We start from the raw sequence: 16440 nt of genomic DNA, 5'->3' as shown, positions 1-16440 counted from the left end.
TAATTTGAAACACACAAAAAATGATTTTTGAAACAATTTCTGGATGTAGTTTCTGCAAAACAAACCAATTTTTTTATGTTCTTTTTTAGGCATTTTTTTGAAAACCTTGTTTAATCCACCGTAATTTTGTGGGGTGTTGGAGAGGTCTTCTGATTACCCACCAACGATGGGCCGGTCCATATTTTCATCAAAATACCTGAAATCTCTTAATTTCACAAAGGTCTAATCTAATCTAATCTAATCAGACCCTAGCGCAGCCAATCTTTCAAAGGGATCCTTAAGAGTGCCTTAGGTTAGCACTCTTCTTGTCATTTATTAACATTTGTAGTGCGCCATTGCACCGGAATGCACAGAGATGCTTTTAAATTGAATATCGATAATGATGATTGGTAATGACACAGAAAGATATTTTCGAATCTTTTATACATATTTAGAAAAAAAAAATTTAAACTCGTACAAAAAAAATTACACTACAACTAAAAATTTCTTTCATGCCGATTTGTATGTGAGCAATTCTCTACCAAAACCGGAAATGATTTTTATTTGTATTTTTTTATTTGGCTCAAACTTTGTGGGGGCCTTCCCTATGACCAAATAAGCTATTTTGCGTCATTGGTTCACCCATACAAGTCTTCATACAATTTTGGCTGCTGTTCATACAAAAATGGTATGTAAATATTCAAACAGCTGTAACTTTTGACTGTATTTTCTGATCAATTTGGTGTCTTCGGCAAAGTTGTAGCTATTGTTGAGGACTTTTGAGAAAAAATAGGTATACGGAAAAAAATGCAGATTTTTTTATCAACTTTTTTTTCATAAAAACTCAATTCCCCAAAATACGTATTTTTTGATTTTCGAAATTTTTTGATATGTTTAGGGGACAAAAATCCGCAACTTTTGAGCTATAGAGAAACATGGTCAAAAAATCTGCCGCCGAGTTATGAATATTTGAAAAAATAGTGATTTTTGGAAAAAATCGAAGTTTCATTCAAAAACAAGTTTGACATTATTTTTTAATGTAAAATTGAATTTACAATCGAAAAGTACTGTACAGATTTTTTGATAAAGGGCTCCCTTTTCAAGATATAGCCACCGAAAGTTTGATTTTAGCGAAATATTTGAAGTTTTTCGATTTTTAAAAATAGTGACCATGAGTGACCATTTCCAAAAATATTTTCTTTGAAAAGTTCAGAAAATTTGCTATAAAATTGTCCAAGAGACATTGAAGATTGGACCTCGGGTTGCTGAGATAGAGCCGCTTTAAGAAAAAGAAACACGAAAATTGAAGTTTTCTAAATCTCACCAAAACATACCATCATTTTCTAATGACGATGTCTCGGCAACTAATGGTCCGATTTTCAATGTTAAAACATGAAACATTCGTGAAATTTTCCGATCCTTTCGAAAAAAATATTTTAAAAACTTTTAAATCAAGACTAACATTTTAAAAGGGCCAAACATTGAATATTACGCCCATTTAAAATGCTAGTCTTTATTTCAAAATTTTCAAAATATTTTTTTTCGAAAAGATCGGAAAAATTTACGAATGTTTCAGGTTTTAACATTGAAAATCGGACCATTAGTTTCTGAGATATCGTCATTAGAAAATAATGGGGTTGCTTTGGTGAGACTTAGAAAACTTCAATTTTCGTGTTTCTTTTTCTTAAAGCGGCTGTATCTCAGCAACCCGAGGTCCAATCTTCAATGTCTCTTGGACAATTTTATGGCAAAATTTCTGAACTCCTAAAAAAAAAAATTTTTTTAGAGATGGTCACTCATAGTCACTATTTTTAAAAATTGAAAAACTGCAAATATTTTGCTAAAATCAAACTTTCGGTGGCTATATCTTGAAAACGGAGCCTTTTATCAAAAAAAATGTAAAGTACTTTTCGATTGCAAATTTAATTTTGCATTAAAAAATAATGCCAAACTTGTTTTTGCATGAAACTTCGATTTTTATCCAAAAATCACTATTTTTCCAAATATTCATAATTCGGTGGCAGATTTTTGACCATGTTTCTCTATGGCTCAAAAGTTGCGGATTTTTTTCCCCTAAAACATATCAAAAAATCTCGAAAATAAAAAAAAATGTATTTTGGGAAATTGAGTTATAGTGAAAAAAAAGTTGATTAAATAAATCTGCAAAAAAAAATTTCCGTGTACCTATTTTTTCTCTAAAGTCCTCAACAATAGCTACAACTTTGCTCAAGACACCAAATTGATCAGAAAATTCACTCAAAAGTTACAGCTGTTTGAATATTTACATACCATTTTTGTATGGACAGCAGCCAAAATTGTATGGAGACTTGTATGGGTGAACCAATGACGCAAAATAGCTTATTTGGTCATAGGGAAGGCCCCCACAAAGTTTGAGTCGAATCAAAAAATATAAAAAATGAAAATGGTCGAAATCGGCCGATTTCGTAGAGAGTTGCTCATGTGCTAAAAGAACATTACTCCATCGATTTTCATCTCTCAACCGTGTAGCATTCACTATACTTTAAAGTTAGGGTCAAGTCAGCATTCGAGGGATCAACCTTGCGCAGCCCCTCGTCAAAATGTTACTTTCTGCTTTTTGGACTGGATGGATCAAACCTGGACCGGACATCTGACGTTCCATCCCCAAGTGATGGACGAGTCAGAATGCAAAAAAAAGTGAGCAACATCGACCAATCAATTACGGCAAAAAGTTTTCCCCAGCTTTCCCCGAAGGCCGGCAGGGAAGATTTCCCATCAAGGCACAGTCACCTTCACCCCTGAGTGACGACTGCTGGTTTTGGTCGCTGAACGCTCAGATAAGTGAGTCCTCCAGAAACAAGTTTCTGCTCCCTGGAGTCTCTCTCGCTTTTAATGCTGAAGTTTGTTGGTGGCCCCTCCGATTTGTCGAGAATAAAAAGCAATATTTATGTTTTTCCGTCGGCTTTTGACGCCAACAAGAAACTTCAATCAGTGTGGTTAGGGAGGAGCGCGGCAGGCACAGATTGGACTGGGATATTGAATGATTGAAATTGTTTCTAAAGTTGCTTCGAAGCTGAGTTCCCGAAATTCGTCTTTCCAGCATCAATAACGATTTTTTTCGGTGGCAAATGGAATAATTAGCATTTTGATTGAATTGACAGGATATTCGAAATAATTATCTCCAGAATTTCCTTCAATTCCCAGAACTAAATTTTCCTTTTCCACAAATTGATGTCTAATTAAAACATACCAACCATTTCGAGAGCATACCAATCTTCAACGATGGGAGTGTTTTCCCCGAAGGACTTGGAAAATGGACGAAAGATGAAGTGACGTGGGTAGTGCTGTGTCGGGACCAATTTTCGTTCAAGTGAACCTAATCCTTGCCGGAAGCAAGGTTTTGTGGGGGGCCGGAGAATTTGAGCTTCGGAAAAGCGATTTATATGCAACCCTGCTCATTGCACGTCGTCCCGTTCTCGACTTCCGGCAACTTTTTTTTGTGAGTTCATACCAAGTCCTTTCTTGCCCATTCGAAGAAGCGATTACATCTTGCCGGATCGTCGATGCATATATAGTAGGGGCACAGTAGAAACAAGAAGATTGAATTTGAAGAATATTTAGGACTTTTTCTGTAGTGATCAAACTAAGAAATTAGATAAAAATTACGCGTTTTTCGAAAATCTTTTTTTTTCACTGTGCAAAGAGGAAATCTGAGCCAACAGCAGCGTTAGTGTTGTCAGAACATTTTAGGGCTGGTTCATAGTTTAAGGGGCAGAGGCTAGAGGGCTTCAGGGCGATTGAAAAATCTAATATGCTGATGGTGTGTAAGTGTGATCGATGGATGATTTAATAACACCACAGTGGAGGAGATTTCTTGCCCGGAAGCAGATTCTGAAGGATGCTATGTTGATACAGAACTTTAAACCGATGAAACGTGGAGCATGATGAGAAAAGTGATGAAAAGTGACAATGATTTGACAATACAAAGTGTGCAAAGTTTTGCATTACACAGTAAAAAATAATGTAAATTTGGAAGCTGTAATTTTGGGAGGTTGAATATTACCACTTTTATGATGTAATTTTACCTCAATTTAGACTGAAAAAGTGACATTACACCAGAAAAGTGGTAAAATTACACATTTCCATAGGTAAAATTACATTTTTTTTTGTCATAAAAGATGTACCCCTTCCCAGATGTAATATTACCATGATTTTTTTTGTGTGTAGTTATGACCAGTTTTGCAGATTTTTTTTAAAATTATTATGCCGTGTTGAGAATTTGAAATTAGGCTATTTTTACAACGCAAACATCGTGACTTGTTTTAAGTTTCTTTTTTTTTAAATTTCAGTGTACTTATGTGCATTTGTTTTCTTCAGAATTTTATGATGGTTTTAATCGTAGTCTACGACTAATTATCATTTTTCTATTTTGTCATTTATTTTATATTTTTGAATAATTTTCAAATGAAGAAAAATGCCATCTTTCGAGCTTTAAGGCAAGACGGTCAAGCCTCATATGGCAGCGCAGCCAATTATTTTTCAGTGGTCATAATTATTGGAAATTGAAAAAGAAATCGTTGTTCGTATTTTCATAGAGGTTCCTCTAAGAATTTGCCATTATTTCTCTTTCCAAAATCCATTAAATCATCTATTATTGATGTACTCCCAATTCAATACAACAAACGGTACGATGGGGTATGAGGTATGAAGTCGTACGATCTGCGTAAACATCAAACGATGCGATATACAAGATTAGGGACTCTTTGATGGGCCTGTTCATAAATCTTTCCACGAGCCACAGAAGATTATCTTCTGTGCCTCATCAAAAGCTTCCAATTGATAGCTTTCGCATCTATCTGCTTTCCTTGCTCATTTTTATCGGATATGTTGATTGTTAAGGAAGAGCTAGTCTTTAAAAACATAACAAAATTCTGCAAATAATGGTAAACAGTTTTTTGGCCTCTTGGTAGTCACAATTTTGTGGTGCTTTTTATAAAGTTTGAAAACTTTTTGCGAGTCATCTTATAAAAGTGTTAGTCATTTTGGCAACAAGTTGTGAAATGCACAATTGGTTCAACTTTTTGATTTATTTTAATGCTATCATGTTTACTGCTTCCATATAGATGAGATCTAATTTTTTTCCAATTCCGTCGTGATCCTTAATAATCCTATACTTTTTTGCCAAGGGCTGAAAAGTTCACTGAAATAAGTGCTGAAAAATTCAACATTTTGTCACTTGTATCAAAAAGTGAACTTTTCAATGTTGTTATTATTTGAATGGTGAATAAAACGAACCCATGGACATTACATTTAAAAATCAATTCTAAGAATATTTTTCGAAATTTTCAAAAAATGTTTTTTCGTGTTGTACGATGAACTTCGTTAGACAAATTTTCGACTCATGCTGGAAAAAAACTTTTTTTGCTAATTGTTGCATAAACCACTATTTGCTGCCGGTTAAGATTGAACATACTTTTAACTAGAGGTGGGCAAAAAAAGAGCGAGCCGCTCAAAGAGCCGGTTCACTAAAAAGAGTTATTTTTGAAACTCAGGTCTTTTGAAGGAACCGTTTAACGATGGAATATTTTTTAATATTATGTCTACTTTAAGTTTATAAATACAATTTATTGAATTTCCAACAATTTGTAGCATAAAATGTGTCTTTGAGGATTGAAAATGCAATTTTTCAATGCTTCTAGTCAAATTTGTCAGATTTGTGTATACGGTGTACTTTTTCATGTTAAATTACTTTAAAAATGAATGATTTTCTGAACAAAATAAAAAACTTTTCATTGCACAACTGAATTTTTTGCTGAAAAAATACTAAGTAGCCATATCCGAACTCTTTAAAGGCTTTAAAGATTAAATCAGAATGTAGAAAAGAGTTGGCAAAATATTTTCTCAAATTAAAATACCAGAGTCTGTTTGTGAATAAGGGAAACCCATTAAACGTTAAAACATCTGTCGGATTTTTTCATAATCATCTTATTTCAGGTCTTGACTCAGACTTTGATAGAACAAATTTCGAAAAAAATCCTGTTTTTGAATGTTAAAAATTGATTTTAAAATTTTTGATTTTCCGTCCGCTCTACTCAACTAGTGGGGCAAGACGAACAACCCGTTGGGGCAAGAGGAACAATGCATGAAAAAACATGTTAGACACATTCTCCGGCAATGTACACCTTGGGATGAATTTTTGAAAAGCGTGTATGAGCTATTTGGATATTTTTCCTCGATTCTAGACTACTTGAAGCTTCAAAAATCATGGTTTTCATTAATTGATCATTTGAATATCTTTTTGTACAAGTTGGTTAAGTTATGCATCAATTCGTGATAAAATCATCGTTTTAAAACATTTTTCTAAAAACTACTGGTTTTCAGCGAAATAAAATCCAAAAATTATTCTTTTGATTGCATTTTGTAGGTTTTGAGATGTACTAAACGGAAATGTAATGGATCTGCAGTTTATCTTAAGTTAAGCATTTTTTCAAACTAGTGTAAGTTCACCATTTTATTGCGTTGCAACGTCACGAAAAAGGGACAGTTGTTTATGCCAATAGAAAACTAAACATTCAATCATTTTGATATTTTGGATGCTCTTTGTACTTGGAAAGAGCTTTCAAATGCAACCTAGAGCAACTAAATTGATTGTCTAGATCCAAAATTACAACAGGTTTAAGTTTGCGTTGCAACGTCACGAAATTTTAAATCATATTAGTCACATGGCAAAAAATGTGTATGCGTAGTTGGTTTTTGAAAATAAAAGGATACTAAATATTATATATTTTTTATATAATGTTTCCGAGAATATTTACAGAAGTATTGTACATGGGTCATTCACAAATTCCGTTACTTAAGTTTGTATGCAACTCGAATAAAAGTAGGTATTTTATGAAACTTGTTGAACAAATCAGAATAGACCGATAGACCAGGGGTAAAAATTCTAAAACTTTCTTAAAAGTAATCACGTGGTAACTGAATGGTCCCTTTATGACAAACTGATTGAACGTGAAAGTTCATTCTAATACAACGCAACGATTTTTTAATCCCACACCCTTACTTAGGCCAAATTACAGTAAAATTCACAAAACAATAAAAATCACGTGATTCGACTGTTTTTTTTTACAAACTTTTGTCACTTTGTTGTTGGACGAACCCTTACCTAGATAAGTTGTATGCATTGTTTAGTTGTTCGCAATTAAATATGTTGCGCAGGTATATTATTTCCTTAATTCCTTTATTATTTCCTCAAATTTTATTTAAAATGCACAAAAGTCAACAAAATAAGTTACGTTGTTTGCAGAACACCCCTTAGGGGCCATGAACAAACGATATGGGCACCTTATTCATAAATTTCAGCCTTCCTGAAAACTTGAAGCTCCTCCTCCCTTCTAAACCTTCCACGTGGTTTGTAAATTGCTCAAAACCATTAAAATATTAAGGGAGCGTTCTTGCATTACGTAAGAAAACATTTATATTTTTAGACCCTCTCTACCCCCTGGTAAAACATTTCCGATACATTTTTTTGTATAAATCTTGGACCCCCCCCTTGATATTACCCCGTTACGTAATGCATGGACGTCCCATTACATGGATAGAGGAGGGGAGAGGGGGGGGGTCCTTCGTGATAATGGAATAATACAAATATTAATTTTTACTTTGAAACGCATTGGAAATTGTACTGCTACTGTGAAAGCGGTTTATGGGAAGGGGGAGAGGGGGTCTAAAATGGGCGGGCCAATCAATTCTCATGTCCTTGTACTGTCTATTAATGCCTTATAATCAAATCTTAACCTACAGTTGTTCAGCCTAACAAAAACTATGATTTATTTTGAAACTAAAATTTCGTGACGTTGCAACGCAACGAAAAACCCTGTTTTCAAAAACAGAGCGTTGCAACGTCACGAAATGTAAGTGGTCTTTAAAAATCGAGGTTTGATTTTTTCGAAAAACTAATGATTGCATTCGATTTGTTGGTCAATTTTACATTAAAAATGGAAGAAGAACTCAAAATTTGCCGTTTAACAGAGCAGAGTTAATGGCAAAACATAAATTGGGTCAGGATTGAGAAAAAGTCACGCGTTGCAACGTCACGCTACATATTCCCCTCTCAAAAATAGAATATTTGCCTAAAATAATGTTTCAGCACTGTTTCTTATTGGAAATTTAATGCCCTTTCCGAATCTGTAATAACATATGTACCTTTTTTATGTATTTTTTGAGTTACAGCCGAAATACTGAAAAAAGAAAAGTCAAAGCGTTGCAACGTCACGGCGGAATGTGTCGTTAATTTGCTAACAAGTGAACTGCTATCACTTTGAAACATCAGATTTTTTTTTATTTGAAACATTTCTTTCATTTTTAGGTTAAATAATAATATTTTATTAAAAATTTGATCGTTTTTACGAAAAAAAAATTACTTAGATGATAAATAGTAAATTTTCATAGTATCACTTAATTTTGTGTGGATTTTTTTTTAACAATTGTTTATCAGTTTTTAAGAGCTTTTTTTATTTATTTCCCAATAAAATATGTTGTTGCAGCAATTCGTATTTTTTTCCATACTAAAAATCCATATGGTACACTTGCCCCACCTGAATAAGATTTTTTAAAAGCTCTCAACAAAATAACCAAAAGTCAAATCATACTTTCTAATAGGTGCAAATCATTGGTTGGAACACTACTGATCTAGGAAAAATTGCATTTTGATAAAATGAGTCTTAAAACGAACCCTAACCCTTATTTTGTACTTTCCAAATATTATAAGAAAACAAAGGTTTAAAAAAAACTTCATTAAATCTTATGCCCCGTGGCGTTTACGTTATTTTGGCGGTTATGTGGTAGTATAATCGACTAATTGCACTGCTAGCAACAATTCCTCATACTGGAAATAATAAAAATTGTAAAAATTACGGCCGTACGAGCGATTGTTCCTCTTGCCCCATATGGTCGTCTTGCCCCACCTTCCCCTACAAACAGACGAGTTGTTTTGTTTAATTTGAGCAGAAATTAACTCAATTTCGTAAAATTAATAGCATTATTCTTCAAAGTCCTGGATTAAACTTTGGATGCTCTCTTCATCCAATCATTTGAAGGTTTAGACATATGGTTCTCGTGCGAATCTTCTCGCGTTTAGCTTTTTTTTTAAATGTATAAAAGTTTAATAAAAAAAAACATAAAAATCACTGACTATACTTTCGCTGACTTTACAACAAAATTAAAAAAAAGTGAAAGAGCCGTTCAAAAGAGCGGCTCATTTTGACGAGCGAGCAAAAAAGGGCGGTTTTGCCCACCTCTACTTTTAAACATCTGGTTTTCGAAATGGTTTTATGTAATTTTGTACGCTTATATTTCATATTTACTTTTTCATTTTCAAAAAAAAAAAAAATTCCATGGAACGATATTCGAAGTAGAACGACAACTGGTAGTAGAAAGTGGTTAAGAAGCGAAAAAAAAATCACCAGATCACAGACGGGTTTCGAACCCGTACCACCCACGTCTCTAGCGCGGTACTCTACCGTTCAGCCACCGTGATCCTTGGGATTCTAGTTGTCCCAAGACACCAAAGTAGTGTTCGGTTGTAGATTTGATCACAAGCCCCGCCTTCAATCGCCTACCGTTTTTGTTTCGAATTGATCTTCTTGCCAGTCAGTTTTGAAAGCTTTCTAAGGCAGTGTAATAGAATAGCCTAAAGATCTTGCTTAAAACACTAAATATATATTGGTAATCAGTTTCCATTTTCAAACTGCCTCCAAACCTTTTATCCAACGTTGTATCCTTAAACTGCCGAAAGATGAAGCGTTTATTTGCGAAACACAATCCCCTTTCGTGGGAAGAGAAATTTATGAAGCCCAGTTCCCCCTGGGGAGTGCTTTCAACACCACCAAACATCCCCCGAGAAACCCTTTCATAACCGCGCCAAAACACTAACCAAAGGCGTCTTTGGTCAGATTTTGAAGACGTCTTCCCGCAAAAGAAAACAGATAAGAACGATGGTCTCCCAACCACCCACTACTTTTGGCGTAAAAACGCTTCGCGCGATAAGCTCTGGGCGAGTAATGAATTATGCAGTTGTACCCTTTTTTACAGGGAGGGGTTCGTAATTTGTGTAAATATTTCTCTTTTGTGTTTTTCTTTTCGTAAGAAAAGCTTTTTGCAGAGCAAAATAATAAACGGTTAAAATACGCTTCGTTAGCTTAAGGAACAAGCTGCGCGCTTAAAAATCCAATCAATGGAATGTAACGAACAAACCAGAAAACAAAACAAATCTCAAGTGTCTCCTGGGAAACTTCAGGGTTGCCATTTGGTCGCCGGATTGAAAGGGCTTACAAACACGCGCCGCACCACCACCCGGGAACGAACGGTTTTCCGCTCTTCCATCTAGACATCGTATTTTCCGGAGGATAATCCGGGAGATCTCGAACCGGGCAGAGAAGAGCAAACAAATGAACAATCTACCGAACGAACGGCAAACAAACGTAAGTCAGTGGTACCTTTTCTTACACAAGTTTACACTGACAAAAATGTTTTAAATTTGGAATAAAAAAGATTAAAAATTGTCTTCATTCTTATGAATATATGAATATAACAAAAGAAAAATTAGAAAAAAAAATAAAACTTAAATAATATTTTGAAAATACACATTATTTTTTAAGAGTGTCCGACATCCCTTGGAAACGCAATGTTGTGTTTCTCAGACTTGTACTAAGGGCCGTCCCAACCAACTGTTGTACTGATTATATAGGTATTATTGATAAAGGTTGCCCGTGGCCGAGAATATCGCACGCGGGATGGAAGCCCTCAGGGAGTGGGACTCAAATTAAATGTTATTATGGAGGGATTATGTGTAAGGAGCAATGTTGCTGGTTTTAAATTGGTCTTTTATTCCATGTCCATGAGTTATAAAAATCGAAGTTAAACCAAATCGAGAAAGTAACTCAAATTATTTGAATGATATGTCATGAATGAATGAAAAATCTTTAATAAGATAAAACATACATTGCAATATCGTTGTACCATTCAATCAACGAATCATCATTCAATTCGCTCAAAAAACTGCCAATCCAATCATACTTCGCAACGGGAAGCCTTTTGAAGTCAATGATGATCACTCGTTTCCGCTGTATGGAATTTTCCCCATATTGATGCTTCAACAACATCATGTCGTCGTCATAGTGCTATCTCGTCGCACGGCAATTTTGGGTCAGTTCAATTGTGTTGAAATTCTTTGTGATCTATCATTTGTGCTGAAATTTTGAAAAACACTTTTTGCAATTCCGTCGTGAAACTACTTACTTTTCCTGTCATTCTTGAACGACGAAATAGCCTACTTTTCTGTACCAAAAATAACAGAATCGAATAGCAACACTTTTCAAAATAAATGCTGAAAAGTTCTACTTTTCATCACTCAAATGGGTGCTGAAAAGTTGAACTTTTCAGCCCTTTTTCGAAAAGTAACACTTTCGAACATTTTTTTTATTTAAACGATTTATTGACAAAATACATGAAAATTTGACATAAAATTTCACTCAGTATGTGTTTGTATGGAACTTGTTGCAAAACTTGATTTTTTCAGCACTCTTCGTATTTATCCAACTCGGTGAACCTCGTTGGATAAATGTAGGACTCGTGCTGAAAAAATCCTCTTTTTGCAACTTGTTGCATAAACTACTATTTAACAAAGGTCAAAATTGTGCCTATGACAAGCCAGCACAACGGCGACGATCTGACCCTGCCGGAGCTGGTGGCCACCATCGTCGATGTGTGTGTTGATTGTACGAACCGCGCCATAACCCTTCCTTCGATGGCCACAATCTTCGTGGAATTCTTAGGATTCCCTGCCCGGCGGCGGTGAAGAAAAGGTGTACTAAAGCTGATCAACTGGCCTGATTAAGGAGGCATTCGCCCGGTGATGGGAAAGGGTAAATGTTTCCGACTTATTGACATCCACGTCTGTCACTGCTAATAAACCAACGTATGATTGAGGAGTGTGATGATTTCAGCGTACACTAGAACGGTCCAACTTTGGGTTAAGTGTTGTGATACAAAAAAAAATCAATTCAGCACTTTTTCAAAACAGTGTCAAAAAGTAATGCATTTTGATAATGACATAGTTTTTATCATTTATTTTCACAGAACTCATAGAGTCGTATTTGTAGATATTTGAATTTTTCCATTATTCTTCGATTTGTCCTTACAAGTAACATTGTAGGTTAAAATATTTAAAACTTTTGTTTATGCAATGAGCATTCCGGTCGACTAGCTGGATGAATTTTCGAAGCAAGCATCGAGGAAGAGAAGCATCCGTTTACAGAACGGTGCAAAATAAAAACTCGATTGCACGTTTTTTATTCCTGAACCTCAGTTGAAATCATGGCAACGTAAAGCAAACAATAACAAACAAATGTCAAACTCCATTCGAAGCTTTGTATTGAAAAGCTCTCTGCAAAGAGGACTATTGACAAACTGATTGTATTTTTGGAGCAAAGGAAATCCTAGCCACCATCGAGGAAGAGATTCATCGAGCTAGAAAGAATATCGATGAAAGAAGTGCATCAAAGTATGCAGTCTGAAGAGACTGAGCAAACCATCGATGGCTTGAGCAATACTGAGATAGCGCAGATTGATAACTAGAGAGTCTGTATTTCATATCTGGATTCTTTAAATCGTTCTATAAGGCTGTTATTTTTTTTGTCCCTCCCCCTTCGACCCGAAAAACAAATTGGTAAATTTAGTGCAATCAGCTGAAGCCCTGCGTTTAGAATGAGGTTGGGTTTATTCAACTAAAACTTGTGAATATTAGTGAATTTTCGATTAACAGTCCCGCAAAAAGATTTGTTTGCTATATTTTTCTAGAACTAGAAAAGCATTTGAAGACCTTATTGGAATGCTTGTGATTTATTTTTTTGTGAAACTTTGTGAGTATCTTCAATGTGGCCAAAGAAGAAATTTGTTGTCATCGGTTCGTCCATACAGTTTTCCATACAAAATTGACATACAAAAACTGAAAGTAAATATCACAGTTCAACAAAAAAATCAAATGTTTCTTGTCTCTGAGACGAGTATATGTGTTCCTAGTAGAATTTTGCCTGCTGAATCCGAATCCGGGTCCAGAATTGCTACAAATGGTCCCAATTTTGAGATACACCCGTTTGAAATGTTAGTTTAGGCCAAAATTTGCTACTTTGTCGACTATTTTACAAAAGAACTATTGAATAAACAACTAAACCAATACGTGTATCTTAAAGTTCACGTTTTCCCCTTTCTGAAACACCCCTGGTTTTTTTTTTAAATTTGATTGTTTTTACGCATATTTATAGCCATTTTAAAAATAAAATTTGACTTGCAAGTTGCATGCAAGTTGGAAATACTTGAATGAGAACCAACTGAAAATATAATTTTAAAATGGCTATAAATATGCGTACAAACAATCAAATCTTAAAAACCAGGGGTGTTTCAGAAAGGGGAAAACGTGAACTTTAAGATACACGTATTGGTTTAGTTGTTTATTCAATAGTTCTTTTGTAAAATAGTCGACAAAGTAGCAAATTTTGGCCTAAACTAACATTTCAAACGGGTGTATCTCAAAATTGGGACCATTTGGAGCAATTCTGGACCCGGATTCGGATTCAGCTGGCAAAATTCTACTAGGAACACATATACTCGTCTCAGAGACAAAATCTTGTTGGCCTGTGTATTCAAAAATCACGAGGAAATTTTTTGATTGGTTTGGTGTCTTCGGTATTAGTAAGAACAAAGTTGTAAGGATAAGAAAGGGAAAAAATAGATACCGTCAGTGGGGGTGACATTGGGTCTGAGGGGTGAGATTGGGACAAAGTATTTTTTACGGATTTTACCATTTCTCAGGTACTTCTCAATGAAACTAAATTTTGTTAACATTCCAACGCCCAAGGCTCCAAAAAAGTTGGAACGGTAACATCAACTCAATGGTTCTCGGGCATAACTCAACCAATTAAGATGATTCTTCTTTCCAGTGATTTGTTAAGATGTCTAGATGATTCTAGAACTTTGCAGAACTTAATTTGATCAAATCTGTAATTTTTGCGATCAAAAACATCGTTCCAACTTTTTTTTTTCGGGTGCAAAAAAAAATTCGCCAAAAATTCCGCGGAGGCAGTTTTTTAAAAAAAGGTGGAACGAAGTTTTCGGTCGCAAAAATTACAGATTTGTTCAAATTGAGTTCTGCAAAGTTCTAGAATCATCTAGACATCCTAACAAATCACTGGAAAGAAGAATCATCTTGATTGGTTGAGTAATGCCCGAGAACCAGCGAGTTGAAGTTACCGTTCCACTTTTTTTGGGAGGCTTGGGCGTCCGTGTAAGTTGGACATGCGTTGGGCGTTCCAGTGTTAAAAAGGTTGTGCAAGGGACATCTTAAGATGACTTTGCTGAAAAAATCTCGTTCCTAGAACAAATCCTGTCATGAAAATCTATACTTCAAACATTTTAGCAGTAAAAACGATTCCCTCGAACAAGAAACACTGTTGGATGACTTGTTTTTCTAATATCTTTATATTTAGGCATCATTTTAGTTTCATTTGACCCAATGTCACCTCTTCTAAGGGGTGAGATTGGGTCAATTTGCAAACGATTGCCATTTCAGGTAGAGTCTATCAAATTACACCATATTTTGGGAAAATGTTAGTAAACTATCTAAGAACAATTCTACGATAAAATTTTTTCGATGTTATTTAAATTGTTTTTGTTTTTAAGAAAATACGAGAGGTGTATCGTTTTTTGACCCATAATCACCCCCACTACATAGATTTTTTTGCTGATCTGTACATCAATTTATATGAAAGGTATAAGTTTTCCATAATCACTTTTATTATTTTTTTTTTAATTTTTGAATATGTTTTAGGGGGCAAAAAATGCCATCTAGTTATGGCTCAGCAAAGGCAAACATAATTTGACCGAGTTACGAATTTTAGAAAAAGGGGTTTTTTTTAATGAATCGACATTGCTGCAAACTTTTAAATAATTTTTTTAAAAGTTTACATACATGTAAAAAATTACAATATTTCCTATTGAGGATTTTTTTAAATCCACTTGAAAGAAAGTTTTATGAAGATATTTCATGATTAAACTGAGTAAGAGACGATTTAAGATCAACATTTTGCCACGTGCAAAGGGAACTGTCAAACACCTAGTTGATTTACGGGTGCCACGATATCTCGAGATGGGATGAACCAAACTGGCTGAAATTTGAGGTGAAGACTGGCAAGACATATCCCGTGACGAAGCTCGATCTTAAAAATTTGCATTTTAAAAAAATACAAAAATCAAAAACGATTTTTTATATAAAAAAAAATATTTATATCTTTTATGAAAATAAACTTTTTGAAAATCGGCCTTCGTTATGTACACAAGACCGGTTAAACGAAGCATCACCAAAATTTTGAGCCGATTTGGTCAAAACAGTGTTAAGATATCGTGGCACCCGTTTTTTGAAACTGCTAACTTGAAATAGGTATATCTCGGCAATGGTACAACCAAATGTCTTCAAATTTGTTTTGCTAATAGATGAAAATGTATATTTTAATGCCCTGAAAACAGATATTTAAAAAAGTTTACGTATGTGCTCAAACTTGTATGTAACCACTTAAATGAAAATACGAATTTGCAATCGAAAAAAGCTTGTGTGATTTTTTTATAAAATGCCCCGTTTCTGAGATACACCTTCTTTTTTTCAAAAATCATAACTCGGTTAAATAATGTTTGCCCTTGCTGAACCATACTTCAAGAGATGGCCTTTGTTGTCCCTTTAAGCATATAAAAAGAAACAAAAAAGTGTTTTTGAGTATTTAACTTTTAGTGCCAAAAGAGAAACAAACAAAAAAAAATAATTTTTGCAATTCCGTCGTGAAACTACTTACTTTTCCTGTCATTCTTGAACGACGAAATAGCCTACTTTTCTGAACCAAAAATAACAGAATCGAATAGCAACACTTTTCAAAATAAATGCTGAAATGTTCAACTTTTCAGCACTCAAATGGGTGCTAAAAAGTTGAACTTTTCAGCACTTGTTTCGAAAAGTAACACTTTTCGACATTTTTTTATTTAAACGATTTATTGACAAAATACATGAAAATTTGACATAAAATTTCACTCAGTGTGTGTTTTTTGGAATTGCAAAAAATGTTATATGGAACTCGTTGCAAAACTTGATTTTTTCAGCACTCTTCGTATTTATCCAACTCGGTGAACCTCGTTGGATAAATGTACGACTCGTGCTGAAAAAATCCTCTTTTTGCAACTTGTTGCATAAACTACTATTGTTACTATTTTATTCACATAGAATTTTCACTTCTACTTCTAAATCAATAAAAATAAATTTGCAATTACATGCCATTGACATCAAATGTCTTCTGTGGTCACATGGTACTAGTTGAAACTTCGAATAGCTGGTCAAAATAATCACTTTACAAACTTTTTCAAAAAAAATCTGATTACTTATGAAGA

At 34.4% G+C, this 16440-nt stretch overlaps 2 protein-coding genes across 4 annotated transcripts in view; one reads left to right on the top strand and one right to left on the bottom strand.

Annotated features, from left to right (window-relative positions):
• The window catches only part of LOC120422968 (phosphopentomutase), a 192028-nt gene that overhangs the window by 98943 nt on the left and 76645 nt on the right, over positions 1-16440 (top strand). The gene's annotated exons all lie outside the window — the stretch shown is intronic.
• The window catches only part of LOC120422979 (START domain-containing protein 10-like), a 68300-nt gene that overhangs the window by 20323 nt on the left and 31537 nt on the right, over positions 1-16440 (bottom strand). The window lies entirely within an intron of this gene.

Source organism: Culex pipiens, chromosome 2 (assembly GCF_016801865.2).
Source record: "Culex pipiens pallens isolate TS chromosome 2, TS_CPP_V2, whole genome shotgun sequence".
Classification (NCBI taxonomy): Eukaryota; Metazoa; Arthropoda; class Insecta; order Diptera; family Culicidae; genus Culex; species Culex pipiens.
Note: the sequence above shows the minus strand (reverse complement) of the source record. Positions and strands in the feature narration are given on the sequence as shown.